The sequence below is a fragment of the Notechis scutatus genome, chromosome 2 (genome assembly GCF_049901735.1).
Source record: "Notechis scutatus isolate UNSWTSFEM ecotype Mainland chromosome 2, rNotScu1.2, whole genome shotgun sequence".
Taxonomy (NCBI): domain Eukaryota; kingdom Metazoa; phylum Chordata; class Lepidosauria; order Squamata; family Elapidae; genus Notechis; species Notechis scutatus.
Window position 1 is genome coordinate 252,914,929 of NC_142010.1, and position 18,869 is coordinate 252,933,797.

Here is an 18,869-nt window from a genome sequence, read left to right on the forward strand (position 1 = left end):
TATCACTTTATTGTTTATATCTTATGATTTATGTTGATTGCTTTTATTTAGTAATCTATAACTATCACTGAATGTTGTATCTTATGATTTATAATGATTGTATTTTATGATTATGATAATAATTTATCACTTGTTGCTTGTATGTACATGGAGAGCTTATGCACCAGAGATAAATTCCTTATGTGTCCAATCACATTTGTCCAATAAAGAATTCTATTCTATTCTACAGTATATTCAAAGATGGTGCTTTAAAATATAGAAGGCTTATAGTTGAAAAATAAAGTTTTAAAAAAGCACTGAACATTCTTTTTCAAAGGTTCCATGAAGTTGTTTTTGTTTATATTCCTATTTACAACTTTGAATGTGTAGATATTAATATTATTATCTGTCATGGGTCTTTTAGTTAGAGCCTCATTATATATAACAACAGTATAATTTATTGTAATGTCTTGTTGTATTGGTTCATTCATTCCATGTTTGAACTGCATTTAGTTATAAGCATAATAATACTGCTGCTATTCACTATTTACTATGAGATGACTCTGCAGTATATTTCAATGACGGAATTATTTATCTTTTTAAGTGAGAGGATACCATTGTATGATTTTTGTTTCTCAAGAATAAAAAAGAAAGAAAGAAAAGGGGGGGGGAAGAAACTTCCTTGCAATTCAATATGACTGGTAAAAGAAATTTTATGAACTGAAACCCCTTTAGTTAATTGCTTTCTGACACAAAACTTACTTGTGTATTGTATTTTTATACCACTAATTATTTACATATTGTAATTCTAAACTATTTGCTATATCCTCCCACTGGGACTTATGGCACTCTCCAACAAGATTTCAACTATATTGCTTTAATTGTGTAATCTCCTGAACTCCATCTAAGTTTGGGTACTTTGGTTTATTTTGCTTCTTCTTGTCTCTTCTTGAATATTTTCTGTGCAAATGGTTTGGGCATCACCCTTGGCCTGCTGTGATATCTACATATTCATAAATCATAATCAGTGACTGCTAAATTAGAAGCTACAAGTTATGATGTTAAAAAGTGTATCCACTTTTTTTTCAGAACTTGAGGTCTCCCTGAACTCATAATTTTTGCTGGAACAACTAGTAGAAGTCACAGTCAGGGGCTTTAGCCATCTTATTCTATTCTATTAGTGGCAGTCCAGTGGGGAATGAGAAGCCCTGGTGACGACAATTAATACCTTCATTGCCATATGCTTAGACACATTCTCCATGGGGCTGCTTCCGAAAATGGACCATCCACAGGGCTGTGAAAAGTGTTTTAAATCCTGCACTGAATACATGCATTCATTTTTGATCTATGAACTTTTTTATTTTATTCTGTGTGATCACTGATTAACTCGTCGTTACAATCTGAAGTTTTAAAAGTCTGTAGAGATTCTCAGTCATCCAGGTCATGGTTGTCCCAAAGATGCTTTTTTCAGGAGGCAACTGGACTTCCTTGTTTTTTCTTTTGAAGATGTTCTCCTCCAAGAAGCTTCTTCAGCTCGGTCGGGATAGTGGAGAATGGAAGGATTTATACCAGTGGTAGGATTCAAATGTTTTTACTACCGGTTCTATGGCTGTGGCTTGGTGGGCATGGCAGGGGAAGGATGCTGTAAAATCTCTAGTCAGAGGTGGTATTTGCCGCTTCTCCGAACTACTCAAAATTTCCGCTACCGTTTCTCTAGAACTGGTCAGAACCTGCGGAATACCACCTCTGATTTATACTCCTTGCAGACAGCTGGTCATTTGCATCCTTTTAGAGGGTGGTTGAAGCACTCGGAGGTTTATCTGTGTCCTCAGGGTCACTTTGGTCATGCTCCTGGTTCCTGTAGTCTGAAATTTTTTTCTCTGGAAATCCATTGCTCCCCCCACACCATTCCAAGGGTGTTCATCCCAAATTGTATAGTTAAAAGTCTGTAGAGATTCTCAGTCATCCAGGTCATGGTTCTCCCAAAGATGCTTTATCAGGAAGCAACTGGACTTTCTTGTTTTTTCTTTTGAATATAAATCCTTCCATTCCCATCTATCCTGTCAGAGCTGAAGAAGCTTCTTCGATGAGAAGCGAAATGTCTTCAAAAGAAAAAAACAAGAAAGTCCAATTGCCCCTTGAAAAAAGCACCTTTGGGACAATGTGAAGTTTTCTTTTGTATTTATTCTTTCAATGGTTACAAGTTGATACCTTTTTTTTATTTCACATTTTTTTCTTCTGTTCCTTTCTGGTTCTATTTGTTTGTTTGTTTTGATTTGGTCAAAAGAAGGTTTCCCTTCTTTTTGCTCCCATCATTGCATCAGTTAAAGTTTTTAAAGTCATTATTGGGTTGAAAAATACGAGTAACCTAAACTCAGCACTGTGGTAGTTGAATTAATTTATGAAGTAGTCAGCCTTAACAAATATGGCTTCAAAATGTCAAACAAATGTTTAAAACTTTGTTTTAAACTTCTCACATTTCCATGAAAAGGGAAATCTATACAATTTACTAAGTCAACCTTGAGCCAATGAGAATGAAACTGCCGAGCAATTGGCGGTCAGCAGAAGTAGCCTTCAGTACTGCATTCTAACCACTGTGCCACCAAGGCTCATAGATCAACTGCATATGTGCTTTTTATGTACACATGAAAGTCCAAATGGCCAATGTTTTATCTTAAAGGACCCAAATGTTCTTGTAGAACAAGTGATCAAATTATACATATATAATGGATGGCAGCATTCAAAATATATCAACAATGTCTCCAAAAAACATTTGGTGTAACCAGAATTAAGGGTCTATAAAACATTTGCCCTATTTTTTTCAGGTCAGATTTGGATTTAAATCCAAGCCTGACTGGTTAGAGAACAGTCTGCTTCCCTGGAAATGAAATAGGAAGCGAATTAAATGTTATATAGCACTTGGAAAGCACAAATCAAGGCACATCCTATCTATAAATGCAAAAGTAAGATGTATCACCAAGTATATTAAAATGCTTCTTAGTCAATGTTCATAGAAGGTCTCAAAAACTCCAAGCTGATATAAAATTAGTTGTAAAATCCCATCACTTCAAAATTTATCTTGAATTACTGGGGCAAATGGAGAGTGGTGTAGCCTTGCAAACATGTTTAGTATAAATAACAAGATGAGATTTTCTTTTTCCATTGGTGTATAGACTATGTTGGTAAGGCATCTCTATCTATCAGATGTTATGACACTCTTGCATTTCAACATCCAAAGGTTCCATCTGACTTATAGGAATAAAAACACCAGAACAGCCATCTGGACCTAACCCAGCAGTCATGCAATGACTAACCAAATGCCATCAGCAGGCCTTCTGTCTCAATCGCTCCCCAGTTACTATTATTGAAGTTATTCTGCTTGTGATTCAGAGAATAATATAGTGTTATCACAACCAGGAGCCAGTGATGGTCCTCTCCTCTTTGAATTTATTGATTTAAAATACCTGCATGGCTGCCCATTTTAAAAGCAGAACTCTGGACAGCTCACCACCCTAATATGAAAATAATACCATACAAAAATTAAAAAAAATAAGAAGCAAAAACCAGCAACAACAGATACAGAAAAAAACAGGAAAAGCCTGGAGCCTCACCCAAACGGTTTGCTTTTTTTTCTCATTGATGTGTGGTTTTTATTGTACAAGGTAATATAATTTAAGATCCTAATATATGTTTCAGAGATACTTTGATAACTACCTATCACGATACCAACTCAGTCTCTTGTCTAGCATTTTAGGAAGCTGGGGTTGGAATTTTCTTTTAATCAGAGGATGTCTTAGACTTGAGCATGTTTTATTACATTGTCAAAAAGAAATCTATTAAGTATATTAGAGGTTATTTACTGGTGATGGCTTGGGTGATATGCTTGGATGCATTTCAACAAAATGTTTTGCACCACAGAGATCGAAACTCTTTCTTCTTTGAGGAACATGCCCTTCTTTCTGATTGTTGAAACTGCCACAAATCAGCCCAAGAAAGAAGTTACAACTGGTCCTTAGTTAGCAACTGCCATGTTTAGCAACAATTTGCAGTTACAATCGTGATGAAAAAGTAACATTATGAACAACCATTGCTGTTACAACCTTTGAAGGTCTGTAAAGCAAAGGAAAGTTGGAGTCAGAACATAATCAACTGCTTTGTTTAATGACTAAATTGTGGATCCCAATTGTGGCTGCAAAATGACAACTATCCATAAAGTAAAGCAACACAGTTATTATAATTCACTTTTAAGCTCAAGGAATTCACACTGCTTCACGAAGAAGCTTCAGTGTGGTGATTTACCGAAATCTCTTCCAGGAGAAGCATCCACACCACCGTATTTAAACATGTTGTCCACCCAGTAACAAAGTGCCTTGTTTTGGAAGGAATCATCAGTTTTTTAAAAAATAGATTTTTTATTTTTACTGTATAAAGAAAGAGCAACAATTTCAATGTCTATATAAACAGTGTGTTGCCTGGTTACTGTTAATTTGACCAATAGTCATCATCATCATCATTATAATCATCATCATCATAATGTTCACAGATAGTGATCATATAATAACAATATTTTCTCCACATAATATTAATACTTAATTGTTATTACTAAATCATATTGATAATAAACATATCATAATGAACCTTCATGGTAAAATTAATCCCTCTCTTATAATTTTAAATGTTCTAACTTCTGTTTCTGTTACTTAAACATTGATAAAACAAATCATCTATTGATTCATCTTTTGAAATCATAAGTTTCAATTGAAATCAAAGAGCCTTGTTTTGGAAAGAATCATCTATTGAAAGGGCTGGTTTGATCCATTACTATTATTTATTTATTACATTTATATGCTATTCATTTCACTCTGTAAAATGATTCTGGAAGCAATCTGGCAGTCCCTGAAATAGTTCTTTAGAGATGAAGGAATTTCCTTACTCTGATAAAGGAGAATATTTGTAGCTCAGGGTTGAAATAAGAGGTCCTTGAGCTTGGTTATTTTCTTGCAGATGTTTCACTACCCAAACTAGTATTAAAATATCTGCAAGAAAAGAGCCAACCTCAGAAAGCATCAAGGACCCCCCTCTCCTTACTCTTTTCATCCCACTGGGATGGGTAGCAAGTGCCCTGCCTTGACCCAAAGTTTAAGAAGAAACACTTCCCACTAGATACAGGGGTGTCAAACTTGATTTCATTGAGGGCCACATCAGGGTTGTGCTTGACCTCAGGGTGATGGGGTGGGTGTGGCCAGGGTGGGTGTAGCTAGCTCAGTGTCATTCATGTCGAGGGAACCTGTGGTGGCCCAAGCACTCTGCCAGCAAAAACGGGCTCCCGAGCTCCGTTTTCGGCTGTGATGGCCTCCTGCAACCCTCTGTCAGTGAAAACGGAGCTCGGGAGGGCCATGTGTGGCCCTCATGAGCTCTGTTTTCACTGGCAGAGGCACCATGGGCCAGTCCTTCACTGTTTCCAGGGCGGCCCCATGGGCCAGAACTAACCATGCCACAGCTGGTTCTGGGCCCCGGGCCTTGAGTTTGACTGCACTTCTTTTACTAAAACATATATTTTCCCATGTGGATAGAAGGCACAGTGGTCTCTCTAATACTCCTGATTTCTACTGTTTTGGGATTATCATCGCACTTCCAAATTCCCATGATATGGTTGTCTGAGCAATTCTTTGAAGTAGGATCAATTAGCTTCTGAATAAGCTTCAGTTCCATCATTGTACCATGCTTTTTAAACTGAGAAGAGGAAATATCAATAAAGAATGGGCATACTTGAAAGACCTATGGTTATCTTATGGAATATATTGAGTGTTTGGAGGACAGCAATGATGAGATCACTTGCTAGATTGTGTCCTAACCCTTCTAAGCTCTTATGGGAGAAGCTGTTGGCTATGTGAAAATGACCAGAATGTCCAGGAACTCTGTTGAAACTAAGCTGACCTTAATTGATCAGTGACCAGATGGATAACCACCATAATATTTAATCCCTGATCAAAGGAAAAGAAAGAAATATATATGAACACAATAGACATTGAGTGACCATACTACAAAGAATAATCAAAATAGGACGAATAGCAATATGTTGATTTTAGCAACCATAAGTGAATCTTGTGGGTATTGAAGAGTTCAGCGATCAACCAGTAAATGCAAAATCACCTAAAAGAAGAATTTGCAGCATTCATTATAGATAAGGAATATCATTCCTCCTGATGAATTCTAATATTCATATTTGTCTGAATCAGACATTATTCATCTATGAATACGAATATTCACCAATATTTTAAAATTTTGTATAATGAGGGATGGAGATGAAGACAATATTAATTATCCCCAGAGTCTTGTAACACATTGAATAAATCAGGTTAGCAGAGTGAACTAAGCTAATATTTAATATATTTGGTACCGAACTGGGTCTATACTATATCTATCAGAATTTAATTTGAAATCTAGTCATACTACAAATATGTTATAGTTTGCTGATGATGTTATAAATAGCCTGAGGCTTACAGGTTTCCAGCTACGTCTAAACATAATCAGCAAAGTAGTATTTGAGGAGTTTTGGTTTTTATTCAACAACCAAAGTCAGTGTTAAAAAGAGAACCAAAACATTCATTTCCAAATTTTCAGATTTGCTACAAGACCAATCTTGAAGGCATCTCAACTTGAAATTCCATGCCTAAGTTTAGTGATTAGAGGCCTTCAGTTTTAATACGCAAGGCAGAGCATATGACTTATACAAGAAGGCCCCAGATTCAATTATTAGAAATACCCATGAAATGAATCTGTTAACAGACAATAGCAAAGATGAGATTAGAGCTAGTGACAACCTAATGGGTAAATTGGAGAAATATTCCGAAGTACTATAAACCAGCCTTCTCTATTCCTATGCCATGGAGCTTCACATTTGTGGCAGCATGGCAATGAATGGATCTTATGTTGCTGCCTTCACCAGGTGGTGGTAAACTTTAATGAATGCTCACCCTCACAAGTGTCAAAAACACTCAGTTAAATACCTTTCAAGACCAGCTCTTCCACTCCTAAGTTGTGATGACACTCTGGCTGTCTCATTGTTAAATGTCTATGAAAACAAAACTCCATTTACAGCCAAACTTTTCCTAGTTGCCAATTAAGTATTCTTATTGACTGACCCCTATTATCAAGATTCTGGGAGGGGAAAAATAATAGATAAAATGTATTTCTATATCTCTTTATTGTGGTTTGCTCCAGTGTAACTTTCAAAATTCATTATTAACAAAGGTTGTATTTAAGATTCCTCTGTCTACTGCTTAACAACACCCAAATTAGCCTCGATGGAATTAGCTGTAATTAAGGACATTGTGAAATATGGTTGGGGCAAACAGAATTACACTGTATTACTTTATTAATAATATTCTTTAACTACACTGTAAATTGCTATTAGGCCTGCATATTATTGCCTGGATATGAAAATAGTCTTTTGCTATGCTAATCTAACACAATTTTCTTTTAAATGTAAACAAATTATACTCTATTAATATGCTGTTCTACTTACATAGTTAATTATTGTAACAGTAAGGAATAAAATTGTTCTGCTTTTTCTATTTCTGATGAAAAAAAAGGCTACATAAATAGTTTAATAGGGAACTAATTATGCAAAAAAATTAGATGCCTAAAATGTGTTTGTAATTACATTAAAATGGTCTTCTGTTCAAATATTGGAAAGCCTGCTAATTGGAGGCTAGCTGGAAATTTAAATATTGTGAATCATTGATTTGAATACAGTACTTTGTTTGGTTGTGTTTCTGTTCATATTTGTCTTTCGAATTGAAGTGAATATTAAAGGGTCTTTAATAAGAGGGGTTTTTGAATTTCATACCCATGGAGTTAGAAAGTGGTTAGGCATGCATTTTAAACATCCACACTGCAGTATTATCTTTAATTTAGACTCAGGGTGTGTCAAACTGCTCAAAATTCTAGCAATGAAAAACAACAGTATAAATGGAGAAGAGAGAAGGGAAGAGAGAGTGATGCAAAATAAATAAAAACGCTGGAGAAAATGCAATGTGAAATGCAATGTGACAAGTTAACAAGAGCTACGCGGTCTGCAAATTTCAGAACTGTTTGATAAACACATGTTAGCATATTACCTACCCACTCACAAAAGAATATACAGATATTATATTTCTTCGCTCCTTGAGATTCCTTCAAATACTCCCATTGACTTCTGCTGACATGCCTATATCTACATGTGTGGCAAGGAAAAATAGTTCAATTTTGAATGGAGGTATATCCGTGGAAAACATTATGTTTTTGCATTTTGTTTGTAATTCCTATTACCACTAGATAGGACAACTTTTAACCAATGTATTGGATTGCAGTTTCTATAATCAGGGGCTCTCAGGGGCTGCCACAAAGAAGAGGGAGTCAAGCTATTCTCCAAAGCACCCGAGGACAGGACAAGAAGCGATGGGTGGAAACTAATCAAGGAAAGAAGCACCTTAGAACTGAGGAGAAATTTCCTGAAGTTAGAACAATTACAGTAATCATTGGAACAACTTGCCTCCAGAAGTTGTAAATGCTCCAACACTGGACATTTTAAAGAAGAGTTTGGATAACCATTTGTCTGAGGTGGTGTAGGGTTTCCTGCCTAACCAGGGGGTTGGACTAGAAGACCTCCAAGGTCCCTTCCAACTCTGTTATTCTATTCTGTTCCATTCCGTTCTGTTCCATTCAGTTCTGTTCCATTCTGTTCTGTTCCATTCCGTTCTGTTCTCTTCTATTCTATAATTCTCAGTGAAAAGAATTATAGGTAGACGTTGCTTACAATCATTCATTTAGTGACCATTTGAAGTTACAACAACATTGAAAAAAGTGACTTTCTATTCCTACTTACACACTTACAACTGTTGCAGCATCTCTTTGATCAAAATTCAGGTCCTTGGCAACTGACATGCATTTATGATGGTTGAAGCATCCCAGGTCATATGATCACCATTTGCAGCCAGTTTCCAATGTTCAAAGTCAATGGGAGAAGCTTAATATCAGATGATTCACTTAACAACCTCAGTGATTTGCTTAACAACCAAGACAAAAAGATCCTAAAACTCACTTCACATTCCCAGCTGATCTTTGGAGCTAGGGGTTCACCTGAACTGGTCTAAACTAGACTCATGCTGGAGCCATGGTTGAAGAGCTACTAAAATGAAAGTGTAAGAAACAATAAAGATAATCAGGGGGGCAAAAGAGTCTTCTCTTTTTATTTTGTCTTCTTGAGACAATTTATAGCTTATAAATTGGAAGGTGTGATTTTTAACAGAATAACAGAGTTGGAAGGGACATTTGAGGTCTTCTAGTCCAATCCCCTGCTCAGGCAGGAAATCCTATAGCATTCCAGACAAATGGCTATCCAATCTCTTCTTTAAAATTTCCAGTGTTGGCAAATTCACAATTCACAATTTCTGGAGGCATGTCATTCCGCTAATTGTTATAACTGTCAGTAAATTTCTCTTTAGTTCTTTGTTGCTTTTCTCCTTGGTTGGTTTCCATCCATTGCTTGTTGGAGAATAGCTTGACTCCATCTTCTTTGTGGCAGCCCCTTAGATATTAGAACATGCTTTCATGTCACCCCTAATCCTTCTTTTCATTAAACTAGACGTACATAATTCCTGCAACCATTGTTCTTACATTTTAGCCTCCAGTTCTCTAATCATCTTTGTTGCTTTTCTCTGCATTCTTTCTAGAGTCTCAACATTTTTATATCCCTAATAAACTTTGTTGCTCTTCTCTGCATTCTTTCTAGAGTCTCAACATTTTTTTTATATCCAAGTGGCCAAAACTGGTGGTCTTACCAAGGAATTATAAAGTGTTATTAACACTTTATCTTGATTCTAACCCAGGACTATGTTGAATTTTTGGCAGCTGCAGCACACTGTTATCTCATATTTAAGTGACTGTCCACTTGGACTCCAAAGTTTAGGCTGAATTCTGTTCAGAAAGCAAGAGGTTTTTAGAAAGATATAAAGGAGAATTGGAAGATGGAGATTTCAGATGGATTTTACAGTAACCATTGGCTATGTTAACAATAACACATATGGGCACAAATTGAATAATGCAAAGCAGAGAAATTCTGATTTTGCAAATAAACCAGGGAAATGGCTGAATTATAAATTGTGAAGAGAAGGTAAAAATAAAGTAACATTGAAACTACAAGAGGGAGATACTGTGTTTATGGATAATATGACCATACAAAAAGATTATATCAATATTATTCTAATTTGCATAAAGGACAAAATATTCCTTTTGAGAAAATAGATTAATATTTTAGACAATGAAATTTACCAGGAATTACAGAAAGACAAAGACAAATTAGGAATGGACCAATAACAATATGGGAAGTTTCAGAAGCAATTAAAAAGAGTAAACCAGGAAAGATGCCTGGATCAGATGAACTGTCAAGTTTGTATTATCAGTTCTTTGAGGATGAACTTTTACAACCTTTACAAAACATGATGAATTATATTCTAAAAGAAAGGTACCACAAAATAGAAAGAGTCTAATATACATTAATACCTAAAGAGGGACAAGATTCGACTTCAGCAAGAAATTAAAAAATCAATATCATTTCTGATAACAGCTAAAAGTTGTTTACAATGATTTTAGCTGAAAGGTTTCATATAATTTTGCAAACATTTATTCATGAGGATCAATATAACTTTTATGTAAAAGACAGATGAAAGATAACGGTAATACTATGTTGGATATTGTGGAATATTTAAAACAGTACATATACTGGGGGAAAAGTCTCATCGATCATTTAGATACAGAAAAGGCTTTTGACAATTTGAATTAGACTTTTTTGATGAAGGTTTTAGAAGATAATAAATTTTGGGGAGCATGGTGAAATCAGTTTATACTTCACAGACAGTACAACTAATTATTAATTGGGATTTAGCCAAACAAATTATGTGATACAAAAGGGAACAGGTTAAGCTTGCCTACTGCCCCCTTTTTTATTTATTCACATTTTTGAAATATTGAACAGAAATATAAGACAAAATGAAAGGTTGATGGGTATAAAAATTAAAAGAGCCATAGAAGTGAAAAGCTTTTGTGGATGACTTGGTATTGATTTTCATAGACCTTCTAAAGGGAATTGAACTTTTAATGAATAAACTAAAAGAACTTTGGGCATTAGCAGGTTTTAAGATTAATTAAAAAAAGACAAAAAGGTCAACAAAAGCATGAAGATGCAAGATCATACAGATGGAATGAAGATTTAAAAAATATATCAAGATGAGACAAAGTACAACTATCACTGTTGGGCAGAATTTCTTTAATTAAGATGAATGTTTTATGTAAAAAAAATTAGACCTGTTTTGATACCATATACCATTTAAACAAGCGCAAAAAGATATATCTGTGGCAAGAGAAAAAACTAGAAGTTAAACATAAGTTACTACAAGATGCAAAGGAAAGAGGAATATTGGATCCACCAGATTTAAAATTATATTTTGCTGCCTGTTATTTAACTTGGAGGAGAAAGAGGAGGTTGTTAGGAAATTAGAGTTTAGGAGAACATGATCTGAGATTCTATAGTGTGAGAAAGTTAAGGTTAATATAGATTTTAAAAATCATTATGTCAGATGGGTTATTCTTAGATTATGGAATAAACATAAATGTAGATTGTGCCTGAAAACACTTCTGTTAAAATATATAAACTTCTGTTGAAATATGAGAATAAGAGAAAGAATGCATAAAATGGGCTAAAATTTTGATTACAGTAGAGGTAAGACAAAAAGACAAATTAGCTGATTGTTCATTTAGTGCCAATTCAAAGTTACAACAACACTGAAAAAAAGGGACTTATGACCATTTTTCACACTTACAATCACTGCAGCATCACCATAGTCATGTGATCAGCCATTTGGCAATTTATTCAGCCATTTGGCAATTTATTCCTAATTATGATGGTTGTAGTGTCCCGGGGCCTAGATTCATTTAACAACCATGTTGCTAACTTAACAACTGTAATGATTCACTTAACAACGATGGCAAGAAAGGGGCAAAACTCACTTAACAAATCCCTCACTTAGCAACATAAACTTTGGGGCTCAATTGTTGTCATAAGCTGAGGACTACCTGTCTATAAATGGATCAATGGGAAAATATGTGGCTAAAAGGATCAAAATTTCTATTATGTTCTAAGTGTAAGAGAATTTTTAAGAAAATATGTATTGTTAGTTGTCACAAGAAAAATTGTCCAGAATGTATTAAGGTACTTTGAATCTTTGCTGTGTGAACAACATGAAGAGACATTTTATCATGCTTGGTGAACATGTAAAGAACACCCCCCCCCCCCTCAAAAAAGGATCCAAATATATAACAGGAATCCAGAAGATTTTAAAGACTAAAACACAATTGAAACCACAAGCCTTTCTTTTGGGATAATGGACATGCAACTAGAAAAATGTTCATGGAACTTTATTTTTATTTATGAAAACTGCAGCAAAATTATTATGTACACAAAAGTGGAAAGGTTCCATGCTACACAATGGAAGAATGGTTGGTCAAGATGATGGACGGTGGCAAGAAAGGGGCAAAACTCACTTAACAAATCCATCACTTAACAACATAAATTTTGGGGCTCAATTGTTGTCATAAGAGATTAACTTAAATTAGCTTCTTTGATTAGAGAAAAGCCATGTTAATGAATGAGAAGAACCTTTTATAAACTTTTTGCATGAAACAGAAAAAAATGCACTTATGACTTGTGGTTTCAATGTTTTTAAAAAATGGATAGCAAACAGTAAGCTTTTTTGTAATCTTGCAGTAAGAGATAATTTGTAATTGTATTTGCTGCAGAAGTAATCAAAAGCTTTTCCTTTCTATTTCTTTTCATCCTTTTTTTCCTTGGACCGGTTGCTTTCGTGGTGTGAAGACAATAACTTGGTCCTCAACACCAATGAGACCAAGGAGTTTTTAGTGGACTATAGAAGGAACAGACATCCAGCCATTGCTTATCAATGGAGACTGAGTGGAGCAAGTGTCCAATTTTAAGTTTCTGGGTGTTACCCTAAAAGAGGTCAAAAGGGCCCAGCAGAGATTATGCTACCTGCAACTTCTCAGAAAACAACAACTGAATGAAAAACTGCTGGTGACCTTCTACCGCTGCACCATAGAGAGTATTTTAACTTACTGCACCTCTGTATGGCTTGCCAATTGCACAGTGGCAGATAGGACAGCACTCCAGAGGGTTAACGCCATTGCCCAGAGGATCATTGGTTGCCCTCTCCCCTTTTTGGAAGAGCTTTATAGCTCCCGCTGCCTTAAGAAAGTTCAAAACATTCTCAAAGATCCATCTCATCCTGGGCACCCTTTTTTTGAACTATAACCATCTGCCAGATGATACAGGACAATAAAAACAAGGACAATTAGGCTGAAAAACAGCTTCTATCCCAGGGCAGTAGCTCTTGAATTCTACTGTATTGTGCAATATTAATGCAATATCAGGGTTTTTCAATTCAATGTATCGAATGTGAAGGATGTGTGTTTGTGTTTATTTTCATAGTCATAATGTCCACTGAAGATGGTATTTAATTTCATTGTACGAGGTTCAATGACTATAAACTAAACTCAACTCAACTAAATTCCCTCTCTTTTTCTTTGTTCTCTTCATTCTGTATTAATTCAGGTTAGTTTTTATGTTCTTTTTAAAACTTTTAATAAAATGTATATGCTATCTATAAAAAAGAGTAAACTCAAGGAGCCTGAATTCCTTGGAGACCCCTTTTAGTGTCCAACAGGCTCCATGTCACACCTGATCTCATTTCATATTTTAAGATATTTTAATTTTACCAAATGGGGAGCTTAGCAGACTGCAAAGAAAATACCAGCTTCTGGTTGCAAGATTGTTTAAAAATAAAAATGATAGGGGACATAACCCAGTGCTTTATCTGTAATTGGCCTTCCCTGTTAAATCAATGTTTTGTGACAGGCCACACTCACTACAATAGCTGTTTCACAAATGTGCCCATACGTTCACCATTCCAAGAATATCAAGGACTCTTTTTTCATGGGTCAAAGATTGGCAGTTAAAGGACAGAGCAAATTTTTAGTTGCAAACTGCTTGTTATTTCTTAAAGAGGACCAAGCAGTTTGTTCAAATAAATGAGGAATTGGCTTGCCAATATTGATAGTTCTTGGAGGACATTACCAGATATGTCTTCAAGTGCTTTGCCATTGGAATCAGAGAAAGCTGGGACTCAGGACAAGAGCAATACTGTTGGCTGAGCAGTAGGAAGCTCAATTTGCTTCTCGAGTGGACCGAATGTCACATTTGATCCTGCCCAGAGTGTCATGTCCATTCTTTTGAGCCGCAACCATATGAAGCTGCATATTAAGCCATTAGTGAGCGTATAGCCCATAAACCGTTAACTCTACTTTGCATTTATCGTGCTTAAAAAAATCTCATTGAGGGTACTCAAGGATAAGCGGCTTGAATCATAGTGAGCTCGTGGATCAATATGAAAGATCTCTGAATGGCAGCACCCACATGAAACAACTTGGAAGGGAAATGTGGAAACAGATTGTGGTACAAAGCAAGGAATAGATTTCCAAATGGCTAATCTCCAGCCACCCACACAAGTTTTGTCTCTCTTTAGCACCTTTCTTGGTTGCTAAGTCTCACATCTAGGATGAAAAAAATAATAATAATTAGGGAGAGAAATTGCTGCCGATTATGTACAAAAATTATACACTGGGGTGTTGAAAAACAATGATAGAGAATGTGTGTGTGTGTGTATGTGTGTGTATGATGTGTATATATATATATATATATATATATATATATATATATATATATATATATATATATATATATATATATATATATATATATATATCACATCACATCATCACAAACAACAACAACAATTATAAGGCTGTGTGATGTAAGATACTGCACAGCCAACAAAACACACAGACAAATGGGTGTAAGCAAATAGTCCAGGACTATAAGAAGGAGGTCTGGTGCTAAGTAAGAGGGTGAAAATTACTGAGTAGAGGCTGGCAGGTCTAAAATTATTCAGTCAGTTCCAAAGAAATGGGGGAAGTGTGTGTGTATGTGTGTGTGTCTGTGTGTTAGCATCAAGAACAACGATGCAAACTTCCACTTGTCTTAAGCATCTCAAGAATGCTTAACTGTCCCTAACTGTGAGCCACTTCAGACTTGGTTTTCAACCTCCTCATGCTTTGCAGATTCTCAGAAGTTCCCTTCTTAATTACATTTGGGTTTTCCTATTGTCTAATGTTACTCTAGAAGATTCTTTTAACTTACTGTAGATGCCCTTTCAGTCTGATCAGACCCTCCAAGTATAATTAACCCCGTCTTTAAAATAAGATAATGTTGGTGGCAGAAAAGCAGGGGGGGGGGGAGTAAGGATATGCAGGGAAAAATAAGTTATGAGTAATAGTTCCTCATCCCCCCACTCTGCTTAATTATAATAAATTCAATTAGATTGTCTAGGCTTTATTTGCTTATTCCTCACATTTATATAGCCGCCATCTCACACGCATGAATCTGGGTGGTGTACATTACAAAAGAAAACATAGAAAGCAAACTTTAAAAACATTCCCTAATAAGAACATCAATGTTATTTTAAAAAGACAAAAAGGGAGTAACTTTGGTGTTACAGACAATATAGCTATCTCAATGTCTCTTCATTTCCCTGAGGTCCTCAGGCCTTCTGAGATAACCACATTTTGAGGAACCTCTAGAACCGTGATGGCGAACCTATGGCAGAAAAACGGGTCTTCCGGAAATACCGGAAGTATCGAAACGGGCCCGTTTTCATCCTCCAGAGGCTCCAGAGGCTTCTCTCGAGCCTCCAGGAGGGCAAAAACGGCCTGCAGAGGCTGAAAATGGGCACTTCCGGTATTTCTGGAACGCCTGTTTTTTGGCCTCCCGAGGCTGCGGAGGGTGAAAACGGCCTCAAATGGGCCAAAAATCAGCAGGGAGGCACGCACATGCACAGTGCAGGTAAGGGGGCAGGGGGGGTGTTATGCACACATGCGCAGGGGGGGGTGGGGCACATTACATTGTGGGTGCCGGCACACACGTGTGTGTGCTATCGTGCACGTGCACGCTTTCGGCACACCACAACAAAAAGGTTTGCCATCACTGCTCTAGAAGGCTACCAAGGATGGGGACAGTCTCATCTCACAGAAGATCATCTTCCACAGGGTAGGTGCCATGACAGAAGAGGCCCATTTACTGGATCCTTCCAGGTGGAACAGAGTGAAACACTCTGCTCCATTCAGTTGTCCAGACTCCACCCTGCAAGGGATTATGGGGTAGTTAAAAGAAAAAAAATGATTCACTTAACAACAGTGGCAAGAAAGTTCATAAAATGGGGCAAAATTTACTTAACAAATGCTTCAATTAGCAACAGAAATTTTGGGCTCAACTGTGGGTTGTAAGTCGAGCATTATCTGTATGCATAAGGGCCAATGTTTGGATCACAATACATATTTTATGACTTGCTCCCTTCTGCTCCTGTGTACAGCTATATCTTCCATATATATTTTTTCTAACTAGCTAACCAAGCTAGGAACGTGCTGTCTGTCCAACTGAATCACTTCTATTATCCCTCCAGATTTATTAGCTAGGGATAAAGAAAGACTATTGTAACCTCATTTTCCTAGATAAGATATCAGAATCCATGCACCAGGCCATCACACTTTTTCCTGATTTAGTCTTCAAACAGCTTCTTTGGTATTCAAGAAAGGAGCTCTTCAGATATTGTTGATGTCTTGTCTTGTGCATCTGACAGATGTCTACAGTGCCTGAAGTCCTTAGTGATGCTTAGAATATAATTATGCTTGTAGATGCTTCAGTATTCCCCATTACACTGTGTCTACCAAGAAAGTAATGGAATTAAAGAGGCATTTTAATAAAGCCACCTTGAGAGCTCTAGGGACTGTGAGGTGGGGGAGCTGTAGCAAAACTAAAATATTAATTAATGCCTCAATTTCATGGGTTTCGCTGGGCAAAAACCGTCTGGTCCAAGTCACTTGTGGGTATCCACAATGCCTTACAAGGTCTACCTTGAATTCTCATTAAATGAAACTAGAAGCACATCGTTGTTGCACGGTTTTTTTGAGAAGGGTAGAATTGATCTAGTCTGAATAAAATTCTATCGTCAGGTAATGGAAAGAAATGTTTGCTCTTTTACCCATCATACCAATCAAATGAGAGTGGAAGGGAGGGGAAGGCAGGAGAGGGGAGGAGAGGGGAGGAGAGGTGAGGACGAGGGAGAGGAGGGAAAGAGGGGAGAGGAGTAGAGAGCAAAGGAGAGGAGGAGAGGAGAGGAGCTCCTGCTTTAGCTGCTACACATTTTATTCCTTTTTTAAACCCCTGATGAAATTGAATCTCACTGGAAGATTCTCTTAGTTCTTCTCCGAAAACATGAGATTATGAAAATTCAGAATTCATTGCATCTAATTTGGTTAATTCTAATTTGACTCAAGTAGACTTTGTTTGGTGACAAATTCTTTTATCTGATTCAGTTTCATAAGAACTGAATCTGGTTGCCGCTTTTAATTTTTTGTCATTTAAATCCAGGCTTTACAATACATGTCTTTTTCCCGCAGGGCAGCTCTCTGAATAAATATACAGAAACAATAATAAAAGCGCATTTAAAACCATATCAAATAGTTAAAAGCACATCAGCATAAAATATGTAAGGGCTTTTGCACTCCCCACTCTTTCTGAAAAGCTTATATGAAGTCTTGTGGAACAAGAACATTTTTATAATTTATAATTATTACATTTATGTATTTGGCTTTCAAGGAAGATGCTTTATTTGGCTTTCAAGGAAGATGCTTTATTTGGCTTTCAAGGAAGATTTTAGAACTCAGCACAACCAAAGTTAAGCAGTTCTAAGTTCTATTAATTGTAGTGCTGAGAGACTAAAGTTGTGGTGTTCAAAACAATTCCCTGGGAGTAACCTTCGAGCAGAATGACATTTTCTTCTGAGTAACTACACAAGATCATGTAGCTGATATTTTACTTTTGCACTGAAATCTGGGAGTGGAATAGTGTCTCCATTTAAAAAATAAATTAAACCCCTGTATTTATTGACTCCCACGGAATTATGAGGGGCTTCTCTTTTTAACATTGTAGTTCATTAAAACAACCGTATGTTTTAATTTGATCAAATGAAAACACTCAGGTTCTTCGATCAATAAACACCAATCGGTTCCTTTCTTATTTAGGTGTCCTTAGACGTGAGCGATGTGATCGGGTGTAAAAGAAAGGAAGGAAGGAAGAAAAAAAAAAGCAAATCCTCAGAACCCTCCATTGCTTTGATCTGAGATGCCAAAAGCCAGCTCAGTGTTATGGTTGAGTAATAAATCCCTTTAAGATGTTATTTGACTTTGTAATGGAAATCTTAACAGACGTTTCGCCGCAGCAGCAGAAGTGGGCAGTGTTCGAATGTGGCACACAGGCAGAGCCGTAATTGCTTCTGACTGGCATATCTTCCCGAGTGTTCGTGGCACTGGGCAGGTTTTGATCATGGAAGTTCTTTCACCTGAGACAAATGAGGTCTAATTAGCACAATCTGAAAAATCAGTGCTCATTGGTAATATGATTAATGAGCACTTGATAGCCTGCAAATATCGCAGGAATGGATTGTTTGAGAAGGACTTGGGCAGAAATAACATTTCTTCTCTTGATTTTCTTCGAGGCACATGAAAGTGGATTCATAGAAACTATTTATCCCAGGACAGCAAATATATATTAGGATGTGGGGAGAGAGTACAACTGAGGCAAGGAGACTATTCAGATTTTCTTTTAAAAAATATCTGATTTTAAAGGGTAAAATCCACCTGAAAAGTACATATGTTTGAATGTA